Raw genomic sequence first — 26,359 nt, 5'->3', positions numbered from 1 at the left:
AAGATAAGACATATTATTTTTCCTTTGGTTTCTTTGGCTTCAAACAAGCAACCTGGGCAAAGCAATGAGAGGCCTCCAAGGAGTGTTCAGCACTACTCAGGATGAAGGGTTCAAAGCCACCTTTGCACTCCCCTGAACCTGGGTGCCAGTTAAGTCCTCAAAGCAAACTAGAACAGTCTAAGGGTTGCTCTAATTTGTGCCAGCTCGCTATGCTACTCACCCCTGTGACTGTTACAACAGTCGGGGATTGCTGGAGCACAGGTATTCCTCAGGAGCAGCTCCATGCCACCTAAGGATCCCTTTTGCTGGGGAGTCCTCCAGTGGCCAGCTGAGCCAACTTTAAGGCTGTGTGGCATCCCTTAGAGCATTATATTCAGCCTTACATGAACAGGTGAACCAGGTCCCAGAAATGAGTTGACAAAATAACAAAATATCTGCTACCAAAAAGAATAAAAAGGACTTGAATCCATATTGTAAAGTTTGACATTTGAGGATACAGAAATCAGAACCTAGGGATCTCTCTAGAGGCCAAATATCTGTCTGATGCCCAGAGGAAATGACTTTGAGCAGCGGATTGACTTAAAACACTTACAGATAATGTGTGCTTTGTGGCTAGCAACTTTGTATTTGTTAATGACATTCATAATTAATCTGTAATGTGAAGATCACAGATGATGTTAGTTGCAAGCTAAGTCTGGGGTACTGTCATAGGTTTTCTCCCCCACTTGGAGCTGTTGGGTTCCAAGATGGGGACCTGCATGGATTCCTCTAAACTAAAATCCTAGTTTAGATCTGGTTTTCGCTGCCACCAGTTACGTTTAAAGTGGATAACACGCTGCCTGTCCCCCAAGCTTCCCCTGGGGAACCCAGATTCAATCTCCCTGAATCTCAACACAAAGGGAAGCAGCCCGCTTCCCCCCTCCCTCTCTCTCCTAGCCTACTCCGGAGAGATACATACCGATTCAACTCCGTGAATCAAACCCAGGAGGAACTCACTCTTTCCCCCTCCCCTTCCCCTGAATTTCCACAAGAGAAGGAATTAACCAAGTCCAAAGAAAAGAAAAGAATTTATTAAAAGAACAAAAAGAAAGTACACTAGCTCCGTGATACCAGGATGGAACAACACACAGAGTCTAACCTATAAACCTGGAGAGAATTCCCCCTCCCCCTTTCTTTCTCAGTAAAAGCAAAGTAACAGCAATAGAAATAAAGAGATTCTTTCAGCAAAACACACAATTGCAAATGTAGAAATAAACTTATAATACTAGTACGCCTTTCTAATACTCACTAGACTGAATAGATGAAAAGTATTGCAGAAACCTGGGAGGACTTGATTAAGATGTCTGGACTCCCTTAACTCCCAAGAGAGACTCAACTCAAAACAAAGAACACAGAAAAAAAACTTCCCTCCACAGAGATTTGAAATTATCTTGTCCCTGATTGGTCCTCTGGTCAGGTGTTCCTCAGGTACTGCTTTTTAATCCTTTGCAGGTAAAAGAGACCTTAACCCTTAACTAACTGTTTATGACAGGTACTGTTTCCAGTTTTCTATAGATTTCCTCATTGTAGAGCTGAGCTGCAGTGACCACAATCAAACAGCCACAGGCTCTTTTTGTTGATGTTGAATAATGACCAAATATTCAATATGTATCAAGAATATTATGTCTGCACAGGGTCGTCCCCTCCTTATAGTAAAACTCACAAGAGGGGCTTGAGGGGCAGGAAAATTCTGAGGATTGTCTTTCAGAGTATCCCCTATGTCACTGCATCAGGAAGATGCAATGAGAGACAGGAAACCCATTTTCCAATCCCTTCTCATCATCAAGCAGAGAGGGGAATTTCTCCAGAGTCTCCTAGCTCTCAGGAACATCTTACCACTGGGCTATAGATCACAAGGAAGGCATCCTCCCATGCCCGCCAGGCCATTTTGCATAACGTTAGGCATGCACTGCCACTATTCTGTCAAGAAACAGAATAGGCATCTGACTCCACCAGAGGGCTCTCGATGTGGATCACAAGCAGAGATAAGTGCCTCCTTCCAACCCAGACTTAAGCATCAACTCTTTCAGAGAGGCAGGGCTTAAGATACATCCCTCTAATCAGTATCTGCTAGAGCAGTGGTTCCCAAACTTTAACCAGCTCTGAACCCCTTTCACTAAAATGACAAGTCTCATGAACCCCCTCCTAAAAATGAATATTTCCAGGGATTTTCTCCTTTACCTGAGTATAAATTATAAAAGCAGTGATCTTGGAAACATAACATTTGTTTTTATGACATGCTTATTACACACTATTTATTATTATTTATTATTTATCATTACAGTATTTTTATTACATTATGAAAACGGCATCACTGTTCCAAGATCTCACTTTCGTAGCTTGTATCACTTTGAATAAGCCTGTTATAAGACAAGGCTTCTATGTTTCATCAAGGAGTATCAGCTGTGAAACAGCCAGGGCTGGCTCCAGGCACCAGCCCAGCAAGCAGCTGCTTGGGGCGGCCACGGGGAAGGGGCGACATGTCTGGCTCTTCGGCGGCAATTTGGCGGCGGGTCTCTCGGTCCCTCTTGGAGCGAAGGGCCCGCCACCGAATTGTCACCGAAGACTGAAGCAGCGGCAGTAGAGCTATCGCAATTGCGGCTTTTTTATTTTCTGCTTGGGGTGGCAAAAACCCTGGAGCCGGCCCTGGAAACAGCATAAAGGTATTTAAGCCAACTCAAAGAGTTCTTCCTACACAAGCATTCAGGTCTTGAACAGTCCAGGCAAACAACGCACGTTACAACAAAGCTTAAACATGTTCTTTGTAATAATTTAAAAACAATACTAGCTGCCTATTTAATTTTAAAAACAGGAAAAAATATCCACCTCCCTTTCCATTTCTTATAAGGAGTCTTGAAGTTTAAATCTCTTCAGTGTGATAGATATGCTGGCTTTGATCTGCTTAGCTCTTGGAAGTCCAGAGGCTCCAGGTTGCTTGCCCCATGTTGCCCAGGGTCCCTAGGGACAGCTCTGTCTGCCATTAGGGAACTTTTCCCTGAGAACCCCCTGTACCATTTTGTGAACCCCCAGGGGTTCACAAACCCCAGTTTGGGAACCACTGTGCTAGAGGTTAGTGTAGGCTGCATCACAGCTAGCATGCTGACTTTTGTGGGTCCCATTCTCAGGCACCTAGCTCTCCCCATACATTGTACAGGGAGCCTTCATGCCTAATCTAGGGTTTGTAGATTGCACTGGGTGGCTGGGCGTTGCCATGCCTAAATCCTTTTGTGAATCTGGGCCTTCAGAAAATGTCTACTCATTCATTGTCTGCCCAATCCCAACCTATATAGAGCTGTCTGTGAGGTTCCGGGATGGAGGTAATGATGCTGCAAAGGTGGCTGATCTACTTTCCACAACTGTAGTCTAAACCACGTATGGAGGTTGGGGACAAAATCTGTCCCTCTCTTATCAAAACATACAATAGTATCAGGCATTTTGCTATGGTTTCCTGACTAATCTCAGCACACAAAGTCTGGAAAAGAAGGTACTGGGCAAAAGAAGGTTGGTGCCTTGGTTATTTTGAGGAGTGGGGGCTAGTATGACTGCACCTGCTATTAGGAAATGATATCAATACAGAGGTTAATCATGAAACCATGATTAAAAGAAGAACTTTAGTAAAGAAAGATCACTAGTGAGTGGTACTGTTTGGTTTTAGATAGGCAAGAAAGGATATGGGTAACAGGGGACATGTATGTAAAGTTAACAGAGAACACCTCTCAATTTTCATATAGGACAAGTCAGAACCATTTCAGAAATGAGTTATAATCTGGCAGTCATGCTCAGCAACACTGAAAGCTATTCAAATCTCACATGCACTGGGAACCCATGGGCACATTGTGCTTCCTGAAATAAAACAGCTGGGTAAGTTGCAGGACAGTGAAATCCCAAATACGTGGTGACATCCTTATCTGTGATTGGTATGATTCTATGCTAGCAAAAGAAAGCTACAGACAACTTGGATTTGACCATTGCATCAACAGGATCTGCTACGACAATAACAAATCAGATCAAGCTGTAGAGCTGTGAAGGAACCAGGATTTCAATTCTGCAGCAAATTCCATGATTTTGAAATGTGTCATTCATGATGCCCATGAATAGACATTGAGCCAGGAAAAGCATGTGAGAAAAGTTGTCTAGGCACTCACCTAGGATGTGAGAGACTAAAGTTCAAGTCCTTGATCTAATGATTCTTTGTTTATGCACAGTGGAACTGCTTCAATGCGGGTCGGGGGAGACATACATGGCACATATCCCAGTGGCTAGGTCACTCTCCTACAAAGTGGGAAACCCAAATTCAAATCCATTTTCGACATGAGATTGGAGGGGAGTGAGGAAGAGCGTGAACTTGATGTCAGGATGAGCAGCTCATTGCTCAGGTACTGCCTAGTAATTTGAACTATTGTAATGGTGTCCAGAGCATAGGATGGACATTTGTTCAGCTGTGGCCCTCTTTTATAAATCTAAAGAAATAAAATAAATCAATCTCACTTTCACAACCCTTTTTACTTTCCAGCTCAGCTTGAAGATAAGGTAAAGGTGTTTTCATCACTGTGCAATCTCTCTGCGACCTTTGGTTATTTCATCAGAAATGATAGCAATGCAGAGGTTAAAGACAACCCAAACAAACTCCTTTGACTAATATCAGCACTATCGGCAGCCTGAAGAATTCCTGCATAAATTTTCCAAATGGTCTGTACAGCAACAGGGTCAAGAAATCAATCCCTAATGATCAAACATGTATAATCCTCTCAAAATGGCTTTGTCTTACAATGCAACTCCCTCAAACATCTGCTACTCTGGACTGGTAGAAAATTCAAATCAGAACTAGAACAAGCTGGTTCAGAATGGACCAGCAGTTTCATCCACCCGTGCCTAGGTGTTCATGTGGGACATGTTCCTTGAAAACCATGGAGCATATGAATCCTAGTAGAGTCACAGAGCTGGCATTTCACAAATGACACCTAAGGTGAAAGAGAAGCAAATGCTCTTCAGTGCAGTCAACCAGGATAATTTCAAGGGGGGGCCTAAGAAACTAAAACAACACCTTCTCACACATGATATTTGAACCCTCCCCCTTGGTTTACCCACCAATCAGTTGCTCATCCTGGTTAGGGTGTTAAAAGCTCTTCTCACTCCTGCAGAGAGCCCATTATATCGTGCATTGAACATACCACCTCCACGGTGAAAGCTCAGTGCTAGACTACACTGGCAATACTTATCTTTCTTCATGCCTGGTCTAAGGGAACAGAACCCCTTCTCCAAACTTGATTGCAAAAGTCACGGACACCCCTTAATCACAATATCAATGGACCCTACTAAAATGATAGGAACTTCCCTCCATGAACAATGGGCATCCTGGAGAAAGATGTGACACTTGAGTAGCTGAACACAATGCTGAAGAAATTATCCAAATATTCTTTGTTAGAATTAGTAGGAAGCTGAGGCTATCACTGGACTATCACGTTTTGGATACCAGAAAATACAAAAGAAACAAAAGCAATAAAATGGGGTTGACCAAGAGGAATGAGAATTCTAATAGCTGTATGATGGATTATAATGGCCAGAAAAATAACGATTTCATTCACTGGAGAAAATATAGTAAAGAATGAACATGACTGAAATTTTCTAAAAGCTAAAATGGATAGTAAGAGTAGGTTTAGATGAGCTATTTCAACTAATGTCAAACCCTAGCACTTGGGGATAGCATAAGAATAGGGGCTGTAGACAGAACACTTTCATGCAGAATATAAGCCTTGTTGTATGAATTAGCAATGACAGTAGCAGTAGCAACTGACACAGTCACACTTAAGTACTTTCTTAACAGCTGAGACTTTTATGAGTTATTAGTGGGTAAAATGGCTAATTAGGTAACTGGGCCAGATAAAATTATTCCCAACCCTCCTTCTGCTTTATAATGTTCATATGCTGGTCCTTTTCAGTTCTCCTTACAAAGACTCTATAAAGCAAAACAGATGCGCACTCAATCTTTAATGAGCAGTTAAAAACTTACTTTCTAGCTGTTCTTGTCTTCTGTTCAGCATTCTGCAGTGACAACATTCACTTCCAGTGATGTGGGTTATTGATACTCATACTAATACATTGATTTATTAAGACACTTCTTTAATGAATATATATTTGTATTCCTGCTGGCTGTCGTACCATTTTTCCTAGGGTTGCCACCTTCTTGAAAATGTAATGCAGGAGGGTTAGGTATAATTGGCCACCAACTACTGTAATGTATGCCAAGACTATATAAAGACAAGTTAGTTACTGGAGAAAGGAGTAACTAAAGCATTTGTACATGTGCAGGTGAAAAGGTTGTAGAAAACATTGGATGCTATAGATGATGTTTGATTTGGTGAAATTAATTTTCATATAGGCAATTGCTCTGACAACAAAATGATGCAACTGTCCCTGGAGAACATGAAACTAATTAGTGTACCTGCTTGTTCTCTTTCTTTCTGGCAAAATGATAGAGTTCAAAACAATAACTGCTGTGAAAAATATGTATGCAAATATAATGACCCTTCAAGCAAGGATGAAGGATGTGAAACCATCACATATCACATCATGGACTTGGATGAGTACAAATGCCAAAGGATTTCTCAGAAGTCAGTATCAAAAATCAGAGTACAAATTATTATTTTACCATTGTTAAACTATACTTCTGTAGCTCCTAAAGGGCCCATTGAACTAGTGGCTATACAAACACATGAGACACCCCCTCTTCCATACAATGTAACTGGAGACAATTCACAAATGTGTGAGAGAAAAAAAAGGAGTGGAAGGAGAAGGAAGACGAGGTTGGTATTGCCCAAGTGCATGCAATCCCTCCAAATCTTAATGTTATTGTTTTATAAATAAAAATCAGTGTGATGTCATGGTCTATCACAGAGTGCGGGGGCTCAGAAAGCTCATATGTGAAAGGGTTAAATAGATTAGTTGGTTAAAATCTTGTGAGTCAGGTGGAAGGGGGTCGCTTGGCCAGAACCTGTTAGGGGTGGAGACCAGGAGCTGTAAGGCCCAGGCTTTTCTCAGGAATTATTCAGTTTGGGAATTCAGCCTAGGAGAAGCCTGAAATTTGAATGTAGCTTATAGTGGATTGCTAAAAGACCAGTTAGAATTTTTATTATGATAAGCAATAAAAGCTGTAAGTGCTCAATTTTTATTTAAATACCTAAAAATGGATATAGATGCCTGGCTTTAAGTACCCATTTGAAAATGTCAGACTATTTTGCTAAGTGAGACAACTTCCCAGCAGTGGCTATTTTTCTTCAATTATTACATCTCATTACTTTCCATATTGATTGTTGTTGTAGTTTAATACTGGGATCTAAATTGTTTTCCATGGTGTCTTAGCTACTGATAAACAAACACTCAGTAGTGGTCGTTGTTACTGTTATGTAGTAATGCAGATAATAGATTTTCTCTGCATGCATTTTGAAACTTTACATTTTACTTCTTAATTACTGTCTGAATATAAGCACTACAGTAGACATTTTATTATACAAGTTCTATTAGGTACAAGTGTTATCGGCATTTGATGGTTTATACAGGTCTTTAAAATGGAGAATAATATAATGTTGCCCGAACAAATTGTGCTTTGTCAAATATTTCACTTAATGCTGCAGTCACGTCTCTTGTTAGGTCTATTTCAACAATACCCCTCTTTTTAGATTGGAGTGGGAATTGTTTACTCAGTCAATTTTTATCCTGCTAGTTAACTCTGTAAATCATAGAATAGTGCTTCTCTTCCCTGACTGGATGATTCTTCTATTACTTATTTAATATGTGTATTCCAATACCACTGAGATTGGGGCCTTACTGTGCTTGGCACTATACAGACATATAGTGTGAGTCAGTCCCTGCCTCAGAGTTTACAACTGATATAAATAAATCAGGCAACGGCTGTGTGGGGAAACAGGTTTAGGGAAATGAAGTGATTTGCCTGAGGTCACTCAGCAGGTCAGTGGAAGAATCAAGGTTGCCTAATTCCCTGTCTAGCACCTGCTAGACTACACTGTCACATGAGTTTCATAACTAAACAAAGTACATACTGTGAAGACACAATCTGATATTTGCTTTCAGAAAATATTCAGACTGGTTTTCACAAGTATTCACACTAGTAAAACTTGCAAGCATGATTATTAGTTGGCAATGCAATGAAAGTGTTGACAAATTGAAATACACTTGAATTTGAATGAATATTCACAATTTTTTGTTACTGTGATTGTTTACTATCCACCTGGAGATATTTTCCTAGCACATCTGAGGAGTACAGAAGGGGATATAGGCAGACTGCCATAGTTCAATGAGTGCAGGCCAGAACAGTATAAGCTTCTCTTGTCTGTCTGTCTCATACTCTTACAAATCTTCCCACTGTTCTAGTTGTCATTGAAACTTTACTTGTTATGTGCTTCAACAAGGTGGAACATTCTATTTCATGCAATTAGATTTCTTCATCACCATATTTTCACTACAGGTTAGTGCTTTGAGTGTGACTGGAGTTGGGTTGTGTGTTACTCTGTGCATGGGTGGAGGAGGGAAATAGGATGTTTTATTTTTTTTTCCTGCTGTGGGGCAAAGTCCTAAAATCCTTTTTCAGATGTACTGACTTGGATTTTTCTTACTGTATGGTAATACTCATTGAATGCTCTTTTTAAAATACACTGATAAACAAATCCACCACTTATTCTAGATTAAATCAAATTTAACAATGTACTTATCCCATGCTGGCTAGTGGTCAGATGATGGAACTGTGAGTAGAAGATCTGAGATCAATATCCCTAAAAAACCAGCAACTATTACTTCCTCAGATTAAATTGAAGGTGTATACCAGGGGTCAGCAACCTTTCAGTGGTGTTCCGAGTCTTCAATCATTCACTCTAATTTAAGATTTCGCGTGCCAGTAATACATTTAAACAAACTTAGAAGGTCTCTTTCTATAAGTAAAATAACTAAACTATTGTTGTATGTAAAGTAAATAAGGTTTTTAAAATGTTTAAGAAGCTTCATTTAAAATTAAATAAAATGCAGAGCCCCCCAGACCTGTGGCCAGGACCCAGGCAGTGTGAGTGCCACTGAAAATCAGCTCGTGTGCCGCCTTCGGCACCCATGCCATAGGTTGTGTACCCTTGGTGTATACATATACCTGTTGTGGTGTATGGATACCTATGCACCTAAGCAGTAAGGAAAGGGCTAAATGCAGGTACCAGGAGGCAGAATGTTATCATTATAAAGGCTTTTCCTTTAGAAGGGTGAGGGCTGGCTGGCTGGCTGGCTGGCTGGGGGCGGGGCACAGTGTAAGAGCTTAGATCTAGGGAGCCAATGGTATCTCTGGCAGCTGTTCAGAATCCTCTCTGAGTGCTCAGAGTTCCTGGACAATAAACACACCTGACAAGCCAGCCCTACAACCCTATTACCATTGAAGTTGCACTACGTTGTTTGTTATAAGGCTTTAGTTTAGATTTAGTTTTTTGCCTACATGTAACTGTTGGGGAAGTTCAGACTTAGCCTCTCAAAGAGATGTTAGTATCTCGGTAACAACCACCACAGCTGGAAGTTCCACAGTCCAAATCAAGTAGCCCCCTGATTCACTGTATCTCAAGTAGATTTAGCTAATATTTTATAGCCAGAATACATATTTATTCCCAAATCATTTTAACAATGTATATGCATTCACTACATTTGAGCTCCAGTAACCTTTGTGTTGGAGGGGAACAGGCACCTGGCATCAAAATAATTTAGGCATCCAGCTAAAGCTTCTAAATAGGATTGGTCTCACTTCCGCAGGTGCTGGACACCCACAGCTACAATTCTGGCTCTAGAATCTGTTAATCTAAATATGAATTTGGGAGCTTTGCTTTGATTGCCTGGTTGCAGGCCAGCAGACCCTATTAAAGGCTATTTAAGCCAATAGGTGACAAAGCAAAGCAGTGTGAAAGAAGGCTGTCCGAGCGAGAACTTGGAGCGATTTCATATGTCCATTATACTGTAGGTGTGTGCACATCCAATGCAGCAGAGCCAGAATTTTTAGTGGTACCAATAAGGATGGCCACACATGTGCCCTGACTCCTTGTGCTCCAAGTCAAGTATATAAAGAGTGGAGCCACCCAGTCCATCCTTTATTTCCTTCTTACCATCTGTGGTCAGTGCTTCTGCACTTTAGAGCGATGTTCTTCTGTGAACAAAAGAGTTGATAGTTAATTTAACTAATGGTACTTGTCGTTACGTCCTTTGGTTGTTTTTCCTTTCTCTTTATTGATTTAATTTTTTGTCATATTTTATTTTCTTTCAGATCTGGCAGGCCTGTCTGGCCTTCACCTAGTACCAGGGGATCCTATGACAATGTCCTCTGGCTTATGCCAATGCCCATTAGTGACCCACACTATTGCGGTTTGAAGTGCTTTGGTGAGGGTCACGTTAGAGACAGATGTCCAGTCTGTCAGGGCTTCAAATCCAGAATGAGGAAGCAAAGAGAAAAGCAGTTTAGATGTATTCTCAGAATCTGCTTGGTCAGCTCATGGAGAGCTTGCCAGACAGAGAGACCAAGGAAGATCCCCGTCACTGAGGCCATCCTCTAGGAAGCTTAAGAGCTCAGACAACTCTTGTCATCCAAAGCCTAAGAATCTGACCAGAGATGAAGGCCACTCTGGTATCAAGGGGAGAGTGTGCCAATTGGTTTGCCACGTCACTGTATCAGCTCACAGTGGCTCTCCCCACCCTTGACTCTGGTGCCCACACTGGGACCATCAAGAATGGCTACCTCATCAGTTATGACAGTAGATAGAATGACAGAATCATAGGACTGGAAGGGATTTCGAGAAGTCCTCTAGTCCAGTCCTCTGCACTCATGGCAGGACTAAGTATTATCTAGACCATCTCTGACAAGTGTTTGGAGATTTTTAAGAGCAGGTTAGACAATGACCGAAATAATGGTCACTTCTGTCAGCAGAGAAAGGAATAACATGATCCAGTCACTGGAAGGTGAACCTAGATGGGAAATAAGACATACATTTTAAACTGCAGAACCAGTGAGAGGTCATTCTCTTACAGGAAACCAGCTTTCTAAATGCATTACCAGCTGCATTGTTACCCTTGGCAGCAGAGCATGTAACATGCTTTTTGAAAAGCTGTCAGTGCATTCAACTAGACTGCATTCAGCCTCCCTGGCACTTGTGGGAAATGTCCCTATTGTGGACATGTGCAAGGCAGCAATGTTGTCCTTGGTCCATATGTTGGCCAGACACTATGCAATCACAACCGCTTCAAGGGAATATGTGAATGTAGGGAAAGCAGTCCTGCAGTCTTTCTTCCTTTGAGACTCCTAGTCCTATCTCCAATTGTAAACAGTCACCTACAATGTGATGGATACATGCAATCGCTGGAAGAAAGCACTTACCCATCTTCTTGTAACTGTTTTTTTTAGATGAGTTGCACATGTCCATTACAGATTGCACAACCTTCCCAACGTATCCGTCTATCATCTGGATTGCAATTTGAAGAAACTGAAGGAAGAGCTGGGTGGCTCCACCTTTTATACCCTCAGCTTGGAGCACAAGGAACCCAGGTTGCTTACAGGGCACTTGGGAAAACTGTAATAATAATAGGAGATATACCTACCTCCTAGAACTGGCAGGGACCTTGAAAGGTCATTGAGTCCAGCTCCCTGCTGTCACTAGCAGGACTTAAGTACTGATTTTTGCCCCAGATCTTTAAGTGGCCCCCTCAAAGATTGAGCTCACAACCCTGGGTTTAGCAGGCCAATGCTCAAACCAGTGGGCTATCCCTCCCTCATCCTCCCCATGGAATGCACAGACCTACAGTAAAATGGAAATATGCAACACATCTCAAAGAACAACAGTTATGAGAAGGTGAATAACTGTTTTTTTGTTTTGTTTTCCTGGGTGAGACTTGACTTCACTTGAGAAAAGGAATGTGTGAGTTGTTGACCAGTGCAGCAGTCCATTTGGGATTGCATAATTTAGAGCAGTCATTACACTGCTCTAATTTATTTTGGGGGCTGTTTTGGCCCCAAGAGGCCCAGAATCAGGGCAGTGGAAAGGAGGCTTACAGCCACCTTCCTATCATCATCTCCTGCCCCACCCCTTATCCATGCACACTGTACTGTAAGGCATGTCTACACTTGCCATTTAAAGCGGGAAAAGTCCCTTTTTTGCACAAAAAACATGGGAGTGTCTACACTTGCCAATGACTTTTTGAAGTGAAACTCAAAAGTTTCACCGCAAAAAGAAAACCACCTCCACGAGAGGGTACAGCTCCTACTGGTGATGCTTTTGCAGTTATGTACAAGTGAAGACACATTCTTCCTGTTTACACAGCTTTTAGCCTCCAGAGGATATCCCACAGTGCATAGGTGACCACTCTGGCCATCAGCTCAGCTGCTCTGATGCCAAGTAAACAGACATTCACCCCTCCCCCTGCAAAGCCCTGGGACCTTTGAAACTCCCCTTCCTGTTTTCTTGGTAAGTGCTCACTTATCATCTGGCCAGGTGACAATGCCTGCTCCAGAGAGCAAACAATCCCCTGCTTGGAGGAATGCTGAGCTCCTGGAGCTTATCAGTGTTTGGGGAGAGGAGGCTGTGCAAGGACCCAGGATGCCCCACTAATTGCCCTCCTCCCACGAGACCCATCATCAAACTGGAGAGAGCTGCACTGTAGAATAGCTGCCCAAGAGTGCTGCTCTCATGCGGGATGGAAGTGCTATTAATGTAAACACTCTCTGATGCCTGAGGAATTGAGTACACAAACCAGTGCTTTACTTTCACTGGTTCCCTATCACTGGTGAAACTTACAGTGCAAAAACTCTGCAAGTGTAGACATACCCTAATGCATTGGGTGTAAATGCAGCACAGCTGAAAATCTGACCCAATATCTTCACATGTGAATTCATTTGTTCCTTCTGCCCCACTAGTTGCTAAAACAATACTCTGTAGAACAAGCATATAAAGAAATTCTCAAATATGGTTCTTTCAATAATCTTACAAAACAGCATATATTTTGGATGTTTAGGAACCCATGTCATAACCACTATTAAACAGCTATCCGTTTACACTGTAACAGAGTTCCAATGTCATTCTGTGCACCCAGCACAAAGTCAAGGATACAGTGACATCCATAGTCTTCCCACACCCACATCGGATACATTTTCTCTGCAGGAGGGTTGTGATGCTCATTAAAGTACAATGAATACTTATAGAGTGCTCCTTGTGTTGTAATGAGTATCTGGAAAGAGTCTGGGAGAGACCTGCATTCTTGCTGCACAGAAGGGGTGGAAGATTACACTTCTAAATTGTTGGCACTGCATCCTGTTGATAGTATATCTACTAGGAACATTGTTATAACAACACATTTTTCTCCATTCCTTTTAATTTTTTGTGGTTCAAGAGAACTGGCAGCAAAATCAGGGAGTTCCACCGCACATATATTTGAAGCCAGTAAGAGATATGTAGTTTCCTAATGACCTTTTGTAGTTCATTAGGACAAATTAGCTTTGAATCTCACTTCTGAGACTTTTTTTAAAATCAGTGTATCTGTAGTACTATTGATTTTCAAGGCAGCTCCTTCCCAATGTAGTTACTTTAAAACTAATTCCCAGCCATTTTATTTTAGCAGTTCTCTGCAGTAACACATGAAGCTCATACATAAAGGAATTAATATGTGATTGTATTGATTGTCTCATCATTAATTACAAGATAGGGAGGAGGCAGCTGTATAATGTAGCCAGTATAAAAAGCAACAAAGAACAGTTTTTACACAACAGGAAATGCTGCTTCAAATGAAATCAGATGAAAATATCTGACACCCAATAGAAGATGGTGACAGGTTCTCAGGTACTTAATTACCCACTTCTAAAGAAAGAGTTTCGCTTATTTCAGGTTTCCAAAGGACAAACACTTGCTGGATGTAGTGAAGTTCTCCCTACTGTAGCCCAATACCGGGGAAAATGCACACACATTTTTAAAAATAGCTTATTTTCTCATATACTGTGTGTGTTTATATAAATGTGTGTGTGTATATATATGTTTATATATACAGCATTCATTTTTACATCTTTAGCATAAATTTTTGGAAATATTACATTAAGTACATACTTATTTATTTCAATAACAAATTTAAAACTAAGTAAGAGTGACAGTATATATGTATACAAAGCCATAGAGTAGTGGTAAGCCTAGATTATTATTTAATTGTGTTTATAGTGCATAGACTCAATTAATATCAGGGCCCCATCATATTAGGTGCTTTACAAACATACATCCTTGCATCCGAAGAAGTGGGTATTCACCCACGAAAGCTCATGCTGCAAAACGTCTGTTAGTCTATAAGGTGCCACAGGATTCTTTGCTGCTTTTACAGATCCAGACTAACACGGCTATCCCTCTGATACAAACATACAGTAAGAGAATATCTAAACTGGCAAAATAGAAAAAGATGGAAGCTAATCTAGCTCTGTGTTGTATCAGATACTAGCAGAATGACTATCAGCATTTTAACAGCCAGCTCCATACTTGTTGGCTGATAGTTTGAGATCTTTAGAAGCTAGTATTCCAAGGAGAGTATATATTCACCATTAAGCACAGTCTTCACCTAACACAAGTACTGGAGGCCCAAAAGTGTGAAAAGCCTGCTACTATTCTGTCTTGCAGAGGATATTAAAAGTATCTCATTGCACCCATTTGTATTCCCAAGCTTTTCAGTTTGTTCCCAGAGCTGTATCTCTCACCTGCTCTGATATGACTGTGACCTGGAAAAGCATTCTTGGTATTTACATGTAAAGAGCACACCTAGCACGGTAAAACACAAAACTCCTTGCAGGTATTTGTGGGCTAACTCCATAACAGGATTATATGTGGTTGGCAAACTTCCATCACCTTCTTACGACAAACAGAAGTGCTCCATCTCAGAAACTAACCTTTAACTTAAGCAGGAATATGTTTTGATGCTTAGTCATCACACTATGAAATCAGGGTATAAAAACATGATTCCATTACATATTTTTAAAAATACTTGCAATTTCAGATATGCTATTGGATTTGCAATGGTTTTAACAAGTGCAAGTCAGACTTTGTTAAAGCAATGTGAGGAATACTTAGGACTGAAATTAAATGACTATATAGGGTCCAATTCATCCTTGATGTAAGTTCCACGACTTGAGTGAAGTTATACCAGGGATGAATATCGCCTTTGAATATTATTAGAGATGCATATTATATTTGTAATTTTAACAACTAGGTGACTGTATCCTCCCCAAACCAAAAAGAGAAATGGGGCAGATGTGTGAAATCCAATTTCACATGGTGATTTTGATATTTTTAGTAGTTTGCTGACTAGAAACGCACACTAAAATTGCTGAAATACGCTGCTAGTGATACAAAACACTGGACAAGGAGTATATCTAATTGTACTTCTAGACATTTTATTTTCTTGGCTAATCTGCTCCCTGTTCTTGAAGTTAGCCATACCTACTTAGACTCCTAGCAACTGATCCCTGCTCCTATAGTCTCATTCAGCAAATACCAATGCAAGAGAAAGGGTGGAAACTTTGGCGGTTAGGTTGGCTTAAGTATTTCAAGAATCCATAATACAATTATTCCCTGAGAACTGTATTTCCACATATCAGAGTGTGGTTGTGGGACGCGTTGCTCCTGTTCCCTTGCCATTTTTACTTTATTTCAGATTCATATTTTCCTGTTTTTATTCAGATTAATATAAATACTGTGTCAAAGGGATTGTGCTGGTACTGTACACAGTGTATCTGCATTAACTGAAGGCTCTGCCTATGGTAAAGGTTGCCTTATGCTTTCCATTATAGGACACTAGTTTCAGTTGCTTGTGACTTGCCAAACTTCAACCATTTAGGCTAAAATTTTCCAAGCTGGTTGTCTGCCACAAGCTGACTTTATTTGGAAATTTTCAATAAAAATGGTTCAGTGACTTCTGAGAAGGAGTTTAGGGGAAAATAAATCGTTTTACACATTTAAAAAAAAGTACAACCTTTTCAGTGAGAAGCTCTAGCATGGAAAAGCTCCACGCTTTGGAGCAGGGACTTGAAATTTGGCAGCAGAGTGACCTTTGTCATACACGTGAAAAACCACCGTAATTTGGTCCAGTTATAAGCAGATGATAATGCAGATCTGGTTATTCGGAAACATTTCCAAACTTGTGTTGACTTTGCTGAATTGTCTGGATATTTTTTACTTTTATTATTTTAATTTTAGTGGAATTGCCAGTAAATCCAAAAATCCACTATTTGCTCAGCTCTCTTTTCTGTACTTAATTGTCCTATGGTTTTAATGTCTGATATCTGAGGATGAACCCTTCTCCTAGATCTAGAAGTATGAGCTGTGTATCACTTTGGAAGTTATCTACCATTTTGATAGTATAGATCTCCCATTTCCTGCACTTTTGCCTCACAAGATAGCAAACCTAAAACCTAGATGTGCATTCCTCTTCTTGTCCTCAGGCCAGTGCACTTTTGGGAGGGAAAATCACACACATATGGGAAAAGAAGAAAATATTTCTGACTTGTTTAAAAAAAAACAAGTAGCTGTTTGAAACTGCTCAGAGGTTTGACACATTACTAGTCCCAGCACATTTTGGAGGCAATAGCACGGAGAAGATTTTGTAGATAACACAATTGTTACAAACTCAAAGACATAATTAACTGATAAGACTAGAACTTTTTTGGCAATTTCTTGCTGCTATGGATGGCTGACGTTTTTAGTTGTTACTCACAATTCAATTTTTTGATTGTTTTTAGGAGGAAAAATATCAGTGACTACAAGCTCAATCCTGCAAAGATTTATGCACATGCTTAATTTTATGTGCTGTGAATTGTAGTGCCAGTGGGACTATCATAGTATGCAGAGTTTAGTATGTGTGTAAAACTTTGCAGGATGTGCACTGGGAGATCTATCCCTGCCTGCAGCCCCTCTCCAGTTAGGGAAGTGAGAGTATGAAATGGTTCTGGCAAGAGGGAATTTTTTAAATGTCTTTTGAGATGCCATTTGCTTTTTGCTGACATCTATGAGAACATTTATGTTTCTGGAAGAGGATGTAGATTTGCAAATAAATCACTACAGTTCAAATTCCACAATATAATAGTTAGTTATCTTGATCTGTAAAATGCATCTGTTCAAAGGACTCTATGGATTTGTTTAAAAAGAAACAAAACCCGAAATATCTATCCCCCCAACTGTTCTTTGCATATACACTCTCCTAAGTATCAATTTCATCCAAGCATGGTAAAACTGCTGCAGGATTGCCAGTCTCAAGTATTCAAAAATGATCATAATTGGGCCCCAAATCATGACTTTGGCTTCAAAATCATGAGATTTCAAAATGTTGGCTTCTTGCCATTGGGCTTTTGGGTTTTCAGCCTTTAGCATTAGCAGTAGGAGGGATAGCTCAGTGGTTTGAGTATTGGCCTGCTAAAGCCAGCATTGTGAGCCCAATCCTTGGGAGGCTATTTAGGGAGCTGAGGTAAAAAAAATAGTTGGGGATTGGTCCTGCTTTGAGCAGCAGGTTGGACTAGATGTTCTGAGGTCCCTTCCAATCCTGAGATTCTATGATATTTTTTAACTATGAAGGTTATAAAATTACTCTTCTTGTAAATGTGTGAGGAGCTCAGCTTTCAATCTCATGATTCCAGGAGCGAAGACTTAAAGAAAAATACAAAATATCATGAGACGTGATAAAACTGAGTTAACATCACATGAGCCAGGCCTTGAAGCATGTGCTAATGGAATAAATACAGTCTGACCCTGTCACACTAAGGGAAGAAGTCTGTTTCATTGAGAACAGCCCTTAAGCAGCACTGGTAAACCAGGGAACCGTAAGTCTGAGCACATCAGCTGATCCTCACCACTGCAGTATCATATGGGGAGAGAGGCAGTTTTTCAGAAATTACTTAGTAACCACTAGAATTAGGATATTTTCCTTATAACAAGAAGATAAATCTCAAGTTCACTGCAGAAAGAGGTCTTCCGGATCTCTAAAGAGTCTTTTGCAATATGTGTTCATTTCAGTGTATTTTACATATTAGTTATTTCTGTCACAGATTAGGGTTGTCAACTCTGACTGAAGCTATTCCAGGAGATTTTTTTTTCCCAACGTGACATAATGTCATTTTCTTAAAATATCCTATTAAAATATCCCGAATTGCTTTCAATAGTCACCAGGAGATCAATGCCGATTCCGGGAAACGCCAGGTCAATCCTGGAGGGTTGGCAACCCTAATCACAGTAGCACCTAGAAGCCCCTTTCAGGATCATAGTACATCATTGTACATAATGAATGTAATGAAAAGGCAATTCCCACCCCCAAAGATCTTACAATCCTATATGCCATATGTGTTTGCTGAAATAGTCCTCTATATTGCATTTTAATGTAAGATCAGTGGGATTCTAACACTAGCTTCCTTTTTAGTTAGATTTCTGTCTTAAGCTCTTTATTTAGGAATGTGCCACTCAGTGTGGCAGATGTTCCCTTGTCACAATGTATTTTGAGTCACAAATGCAAGAAAACTTTCCAACCTAGTCTCTCATGCTTTAACAAACCAATCAAAATATATTTTTGTCTTTGGAACATATGATTCAATTAATTGTACATTGCAGTAGTTCCCCTCTCTCTTATCTTTTCCACCTCAAACTTATATAGAAAACCAGGTATGGGACATTTGAGTTTTGTGCTCATAAAAAAACCTCCAAATGAATCTGCAGTCTGAAGGAGCCAGAAATTTTTCAGGAAACATCACTTAGTTGGCTTATGCACCAGCATGTAAATGAGGCCTCTTTTCTAGTCCCTGATACTAGTAGAGTTTAAACATTCAGCTTCTTCATATGGTTTATTCCTTTTTTCAGTTGCCATGGTAACCTGAGTGCCATTCAGCCTGCAGAAGAAGTTGCCATTGCAGGTGGTTTGCAGAACCTGGATTAACACACATACACACACACACACTTACTTTCTTCAGAAATGGCAATAAAAATGCATAATTGTACATGTATGGTACTGGCTTCTGTAATTTGATTACTTAGACTTCAGAAAGCCCAGTTTACTATCTTAGGGCATGGCTACACTTGCGAGTTAGAGCGCATTAAAGCAGCCCAGTGTGCTCTAACTCATGACGCATCCACACTGGCAAGGCACGTAGAACGCTCTGACTCCGCAGCTAGAGTGCTCCTGGTACTTCATCTCGGCGAGCGGAATAACATTTGATGCGCTCCCACTGGAGTGCTGCGGCGCCAGTGTGGACACCCTGGTCTGTTAATGTGATCGGCCTCCAGAAGTGTCCTACAAGGCCTGTTCTAGCCACTCTGGCCATCAGTTTGAAATCTACTGCCTTGCCCTCTGGTGACCAACCCTCCCTTTAAATTCTCTGAGAATTTTGAAAATCCCTTTCCTGCTTGCTCAGCCAGGCGTGGAACACTCTCAGCACATCTTTCCAGGTGGCCATGCCTCCACACACCAGGCAATCCCCAGTATGGAGCAATGGCAAGGTGCTGGACCTCATCAGTGTTTGGGGGGGAGGAAGCTGTCCAGTCCCAGCTGTGCTCCAGCCGTAGGAATTACGATACCTTTGGGCAGATATCAAGGGACATGATGGACAGGGGCCATGACTGGGACGCACTGTAGTGCAGGGTTAAAGTGAAGGAGCTGAGGAATGCCTACAACAAAGCCCGCGAGGCAAACAGCTGCTCCGCTCTGGTGCTGTCCCCGCAACCTGCCATTTCTACAAAGAGCTGGACACGATACTTGGGGGGTGACCCCACCTCCACTCTGAGTATCACCATGGACACTTCACAGCCCAGTTCAACAAGGCACGAGGAGGAGCAAAGCAGGAGCGAGGGTGCTGAGGTGGAGGAAGACACCTCGGAATCCCTAGATGCATGCAGCCAGTAGCTGTTCTCAAGCCAGGAGGAAGGTAGCCAGTTGCAGTGGCCAGTACTTGAGGAAGGACAAACACCAGAGGAGGTTCCCGGTAAGTGGCTTTTATTTTGGGAAGGAAGTTATTTGGTGCGGGCTCTTGGGGAGAGGAGGGTTAGGGCTGCATGCATTCCTAGATGCGGAATAGGGCATTGATGTGCTCTCTCACATCGCGGTAATCGGCCTCAGTGATCTCTTCAAAGGTCTCAGCCAGAACTTGGGCAATGCGCTTGCGCAGGTTTCTTGGGAGAGCCACTGTGGTCCTTGTCCCAGTCAGGCTAACATGTCCACACCATTGTGCCATGAGGGGCGGGGGGACCATTGCTGCACACAGGCAAGCTGCATATGGGCCAGAGCAGAAGCCGCATTGTAGGAGAAGACCCTCCATCGCTTCTCAGGTCACCCTCAGCAGCGAGATATCTTCCAGGATGAACTCCTGTGGAAAATGAGGGGACAGTGTTCAGTATAGGGGCCCCCTGCAGGCTCTCTCCAAGGCACAGAAACAATCAGTCCCCTTTGCCCCTGTGCTTATTTACCATTTTGGGGCTCCCGTAGGTTATGTGCACTCACTTTGGGATGGGCAAATTATACTATTCTGTACACTGTGTTTGCCCTCCTTAAGTACAGGGGGAATCATTGCTCTGTCTGGTGTGAACAATGCTGCCTCTGTTAAGTGTTGCATTTTGCCTTTACAGATGCAACCTTGAGATCTCAGCCATCCATGTTATCACCGGCCGAGAGACTCCAAAGAATCAGGAAGAGGCCATGTAAAAGCAAAGAAGACATGCTGCATGAAGTAATGCAGCAGTCACTTAACAAGAATCTAAAAGTGCAGGAGTGGAGGGACAGTGAAAGGAGGATCCGCCAGCAGAATGCGGATCGCTGGCACAAAAGAGTGGCGCTCCGGCAGCAAAGCACAGATCGGCTGATAAGCATCATGGAGCACCAAGCGGACTTGATCCAGGCTCTCGTAGCCATGCAGGTGGAGCACTACAGCACCCCACAACAGCCCCCCCATCCCTTGTCCCAAAAGTCTTTCTCTTGTGCCCCCATGTCACCTCCACCCCACTTTCCCCAACATCTGGGTTCTTATCACCACCAGCTGCCTCCAACACCTGTAGCTTCACCACCCAGCCCTGAAAACTACGACCCTGCACTCAACCCCTATCACCATGCAGTATACCCATCCTGAAGTGCAGCACTCATTGCACAGCACTCCATTGCACAGACAGGAAGGCTGAGTATGATAACAGGACATACGCAAATCTGTGATTCTACCGTTCCCCATCCCACTCCCTTGACCTTTCTGTTTCCCAAGCAGTTGTGTTTCTTTTCAATAAATGAATTTTCTTTTAAATACATGGATTTTTTGGCTTTGAAAACATGCTTTATTATTGCAAAAAGTAAAAGATACCTTAGCCCAGGAAAGCAACAGGCACTGCAAGTCAGCGTAGCAACCACAGATTCCTACTAACTTTGGAACCACTGCACTTCACTCCCGTGCAGGGCACCAGACATTACCAGTGGCTTTCAGCCTCAAATTACTCCCTCAAGGCATCACTAATCCTTGCAGCCCCACGCTGGGCCCCTCTAATAGCCCTGCTCTCTGGCTGTGCAAATTCAGCCTCCAGGTGTTGAACCTCGGAGGTCTATGCCTGAGTGAAGCTTTTACCCTTCCCTTCACAAATGTTATGGAGGTATATCAGCATGCAGACAGTACCATGGGGATGCTGTCATCGGCCAGGTCCAGCTTCCCATACAGAGAGCGCCAGTGGCCCTTTAAATGGCCAAAAGCACATTCAACAGTCATTCTGCACCGGCTCAACCTGTTGTTGAACTGCTTCTTGCTGCTGTCAAGGCTCCCTATGTAGGGTTTCATGAGCCACGGCATTAAAGGGTAAGTGGGGTCTCCACGGATCACAATGGGCATGTTGACTTCACCTGCAGTGATCTTCTGGTCCGGGGAAAAAAGTCCCTGCTTGCAGCTTCCTGAACAGGCCAGTGTTCCAAAAGATGCGTGTGTCATGCACCTTTCCAGGCCAGCCTGCATTAATGTCAATGAAATGCCCATGGTGATCCACAAGCGCCTGGAGAACCATAGAGAAATACCCCTTCTGATTAATGTACTCAGAGGCTAGGTGGGCTGGTGCCAGAATTGGAATATGCATCCCATCTATCTCCCCTCCACAGTTAGGGAAACCCATTGTGCAAGCCAGCCACAATGTCATGCACATTACCCAGAGTCACAGTTCTTCTGAACAGGATGCGATTAATGGCCCTGCAAACTTGCATCAACATGATTCCAACAGTAGACTTTCCCACTCCAAATTGATTAGCAACCAATCGGTAGCTGTCTGGAGTTGCCAACTTACAGATTGCAATAGCCACCTGCTTCTCCACCATCAGGGCAGTTCTCAATCTTGTGTCCTTGCGCCGCAGGGTGGGGGAGAGCTCATCACACAGTCCCATGAAAGTGGCTTTTCTCATCTGAAAGTTCTGCAGCCACCGCTTGTCATCCCAGACTTGCAGGACGATGTGATCCCACCACTCATGCTTGTTTCCCGAGCCCAAAAGCGGCGTTCCATGGTAGTAAGCATGTCCATGAATACCACAAGCAATCTCGTGTCGTATGCATTACTCGAGTCGATATCATCATTGGAGTCCTCACTGTCAGTTTGGATCTTAAGGAGTAACTCAACTGCCAAATATGATGTGCTGGCGAGAGTCATCAGCATATTCCTCAGCAGTTCAGGCTCCATTCCCACAGACTGAAAGGGAAGACGGAGCACACAGCACAAAAAATGTTGAAAGATGGTGCCAAATGTGGACGGAAGCAGAGGGATTGCTGGGATGCGAATCAATGCATCACGGGGCATTGGGCAGGACCCACAAGCCACAGCACCAGAATAGGAAGAGGTGCTCCATGGGATAGCTGCCCATAATGCACTGCTCCCAATGCTGCTGCAAGTGCTGCAAATGTGGCCACGCCAGTGCACTTGCAGCTGTCAGTGTGGGCAGACTGCAGCGCTTTCCCTACTGTGCTCTCCGAAGGCTGGTTTAACTCAAAGCGCTCTACATCTGCAGGTGTAGCCATGCCCTTAGAAAATAAGCATGGCTTTATTCTCATCCCCGGCAAGTCTTTTGTGTTCATGTACAGGCTTCTCTCTAGCAATCAATTAAATATTGTATCAACACGAATGACAGGGCTGAAATGAATGAATCCTGATGACTGTGTACAGTGTATCATGTAGGGTGATATTCCCAGTTTGGCTGCTATTTGTACAAGGATTCTGCTGTACAATTAATAGATTTCAATCAATGGAACCTTGATCCAAGAAATTAGATTAATAAGAATATTAGCAATCAAAGATAATTTAATTTTTTTCAGTGTATGCCTCCAATTCTATACAAATCAAACATACAAGTATATATTTCTAAAAGTTCACCTCCCCAGAATCTACATTCTTATGAGATGCAAAGAAATAAATGTGTTTCCCGGGCTCACAGTTGTCCTACTAACCCACTTAAAAAAAGGGGGTCTTAGCGTAGCGAGAACTCTGCATCTTTATCGTAGCCTAAGGCATTTATAAATACAACTTAATAAAAGGTATTCAGGTTTGCAGGGCCATTTTGCAGGGTGTGGTGCAAAATATCCCCCTGCTCCAGCAGTGACATTCCTCCAATTGTGGTTCCGAGAATCCCACTGGACAATTGTGTAGGTGTGAAGGGCAGTAAGGTCAGTGTCATGGATGGGGTGTCCTTCTATAAAGAAAAGTGTAGATAAGTAAGTGAAGGATTCTCTCCATATACAGACCTGTAGTGAGTGGAATGATCTGCCCCCTAGAGTTCCCCTGGTGTTTGACGGTTTCCTTGAAGCAGAGTTGACAAGCACAGATTATTCATGCTAGCTAGCACTTCTCAAATCATTAATGGATTTTATCTTCCCAACAACCTTGTGAGAGAGAGAACAATTGTTCTTATTTTACAGCTGGAGAACGGAGACAAAAGTTGGATTAAGTGATTTGCCCAGGTCTGTGGCTGAGCCAGAAACTGAAACTAGTCTCTTGAGTCTCAGGGCAGTACTCTATACACTAGGTCATCCTTCCAGCCCCTAGAGTAATAGATAGTTCCTGCGCTAGAGAACTGGGTCTAAATACACAAATCAAGCAAAGGACGGGAGGGAAAACAGAGGCACAATGAGTAGTGAAGTGACAAGGTCATCAGCAGAACCAGGATAAACTCTTAATCCAGTGGCCTGGCCACTTGACAGTGCTGCCAATCAATCATGTCTTTGCATATAACATTAGTAAAGAAAGTACACTAAGGGAGTCTTCTTCCTATTCAGTTATAACCCAAAATGCTATTTCTTCTACAAAATATCCATTTTAAAACAACTAAAGTAGATGGACATTAAGCTATTCCCCAGTTAAAAAAATAAATAAACCTTACAGAAGACATTAGTTAAAAACTGCCCATGGAGGTATAGCACACTTCTCTTATTCCATATGGAAGTGAATTATGTCTGTTGTACTGTATGCTAGTAGAGCCTGAAAGAAAACTGTCCTTCAGCAAAACTTAGAAAGATGAGTAACACCATCATTATGCCTTCCTTCACTTCTGCGGATATTAAACAGAAGCTGCAACCTCTTTGTCATTTACCCTAATGGGAAGAACTGTGGAAATTGCTGCTTTTTTGTTGTTTTTTATTATTTGTATTTCAGCAGTAGAGGCCGTAGCCCCCTAGGAGTGTGATGCATGCCGTGAAGAGTTTACAATCCAAGGCTCAAATCCTGCCAAGATTTATGCACTTGTAGTCAAGTTAAGCCCATTTAGGAGTCTTTGTAGGATTGGGCCATAAGTAACAAAAGGTAACAATGAGACAATGTTGCCTAATTCAGCAACCGGGGAGCAGGTCATCAGCTCACACAGAATTTAGTGGTACTCAGGAGCTTGCAAGATCAGGCCCATTAAATATGTGAAAAACTTATCCGGAACAGCCTTCATCATTCTGATTAGTCATCTTCTGTCAGCCAACAGAAGAATTTATGAAATCATAGCATACAATTTTTATGAATGGGAAATGAATACAAACCTCTATCATATGTCTCAGTCACCTCTTGGAACCACTTGTACCTCCTGTACTCACAGAAGTGCCCTTGAATTCTACCTCCCCAATCTTGGGGCGGGGGAGAAAAAGGGGGAAGATAAAGAAAAAAACCTCCTCCCTGCTGGGTTCTGCACCTAACTGTTTGGAAACCACAATGCCAGTATAAACAACTCAAATCACAGTAGCCAGAAAACGCTATCAGCCATATTGAAATGGTCACTTTTATCATTTTCACTAGAGCTGGCTGAGTAGTTTTTCAGCCTGTTATAGATTATAAAGTACAAGCCAGGGGTGTTTCCAAGATAAAATTAAGGACAGTATTGTTTAGAAATGAAATTACCTTAAATGTAGCTTCTGGTTCCACACAATTTCAAAAATGGGCACTGGTTTGTTTTTTATTTGGGGTTTTTTTGGGGGGGGAAGGGCCACTTAGAATATAAAATAGATTTTCAGAAGTGCCAAGTACCCACAATTCTAGCTAAAGAAGCTGTGTGTGTGTTGAATACTTCTGAAATACTATATTCTTCTTAGGCTGCGTTATTTTCTCTTTTCATACAATATTAACCTAAACATTAAATCCAGGCAACCTGAATTTTCGTTTGATTTGGAGCTGGATTCAGATTTTGTGGCGCTGGCCCATTTGTACTTTAGGTTATGTAAAGCCTCCGCTCAAATGCGATTGTAAGATCTGTAACTTGTATCAAGTTCTGCAACCTTTTGCAGACTTTGTAAATTCAGTTATTGTTAGCATAGCCTTTAAAGTTTTGTAACCTTTGCAAGCTCTGTAACCTTTTCAAGTTACCACTTGTATGAACTTCCAAGCTTTGTAATATCCCATCCCTCAGAGAGAGCGTGAACGAGGGAGTGTGAACAAGGGAGTGTATGTGGGACTGGGTGGAGAGGAACTGCAAGGAGAGAGGAACCCGGAGACAGGAGACAGGTGTGTCTGATATAATCTGCCCTGAGAAGGCAGCCATGAAGTGCTGTAAAGAAATGAAGAACCTGGTATGCGTGAAAGGAACTGGTCTGGGAATGCTTCTTGGTGACAGACATAGAAAGGAAACTCAGTGTACATGACAGGAGCCACCCAGTTCCAAAATAAGAGGAAGAAGGCATGCACACAAGCCCCTGGTTCTTGACCTACTCAGCAGCCTGGATTCGTGACCGCAGGCAGACACCAGATCTACCACGTTTCAGCTTCTTGGCCTCCATGCTGTCTCCGGTAACTCTCCGCCTGTGTAAGTGTGTGGGTGCATGAGGGTATGA

Source organism: Mauremys mutica, chromosome 3 (assembly GCF_020497125.1).
Source record: "Mauremys mutica isolate MM-2020 ecotype Southern chromosome 3, ASM2049712v1, whole genome shotgun sequence".
In the NCBI taxonomy this organism is placed as follows: domain Eukaryota; kingdom Metazoa; phylum Chordata; order Testudines; family Geoemydidae; genus Mauremys; species Mauremys mutica.
This window is presented reverse-complemented; position numbering follows the sequence as displayed.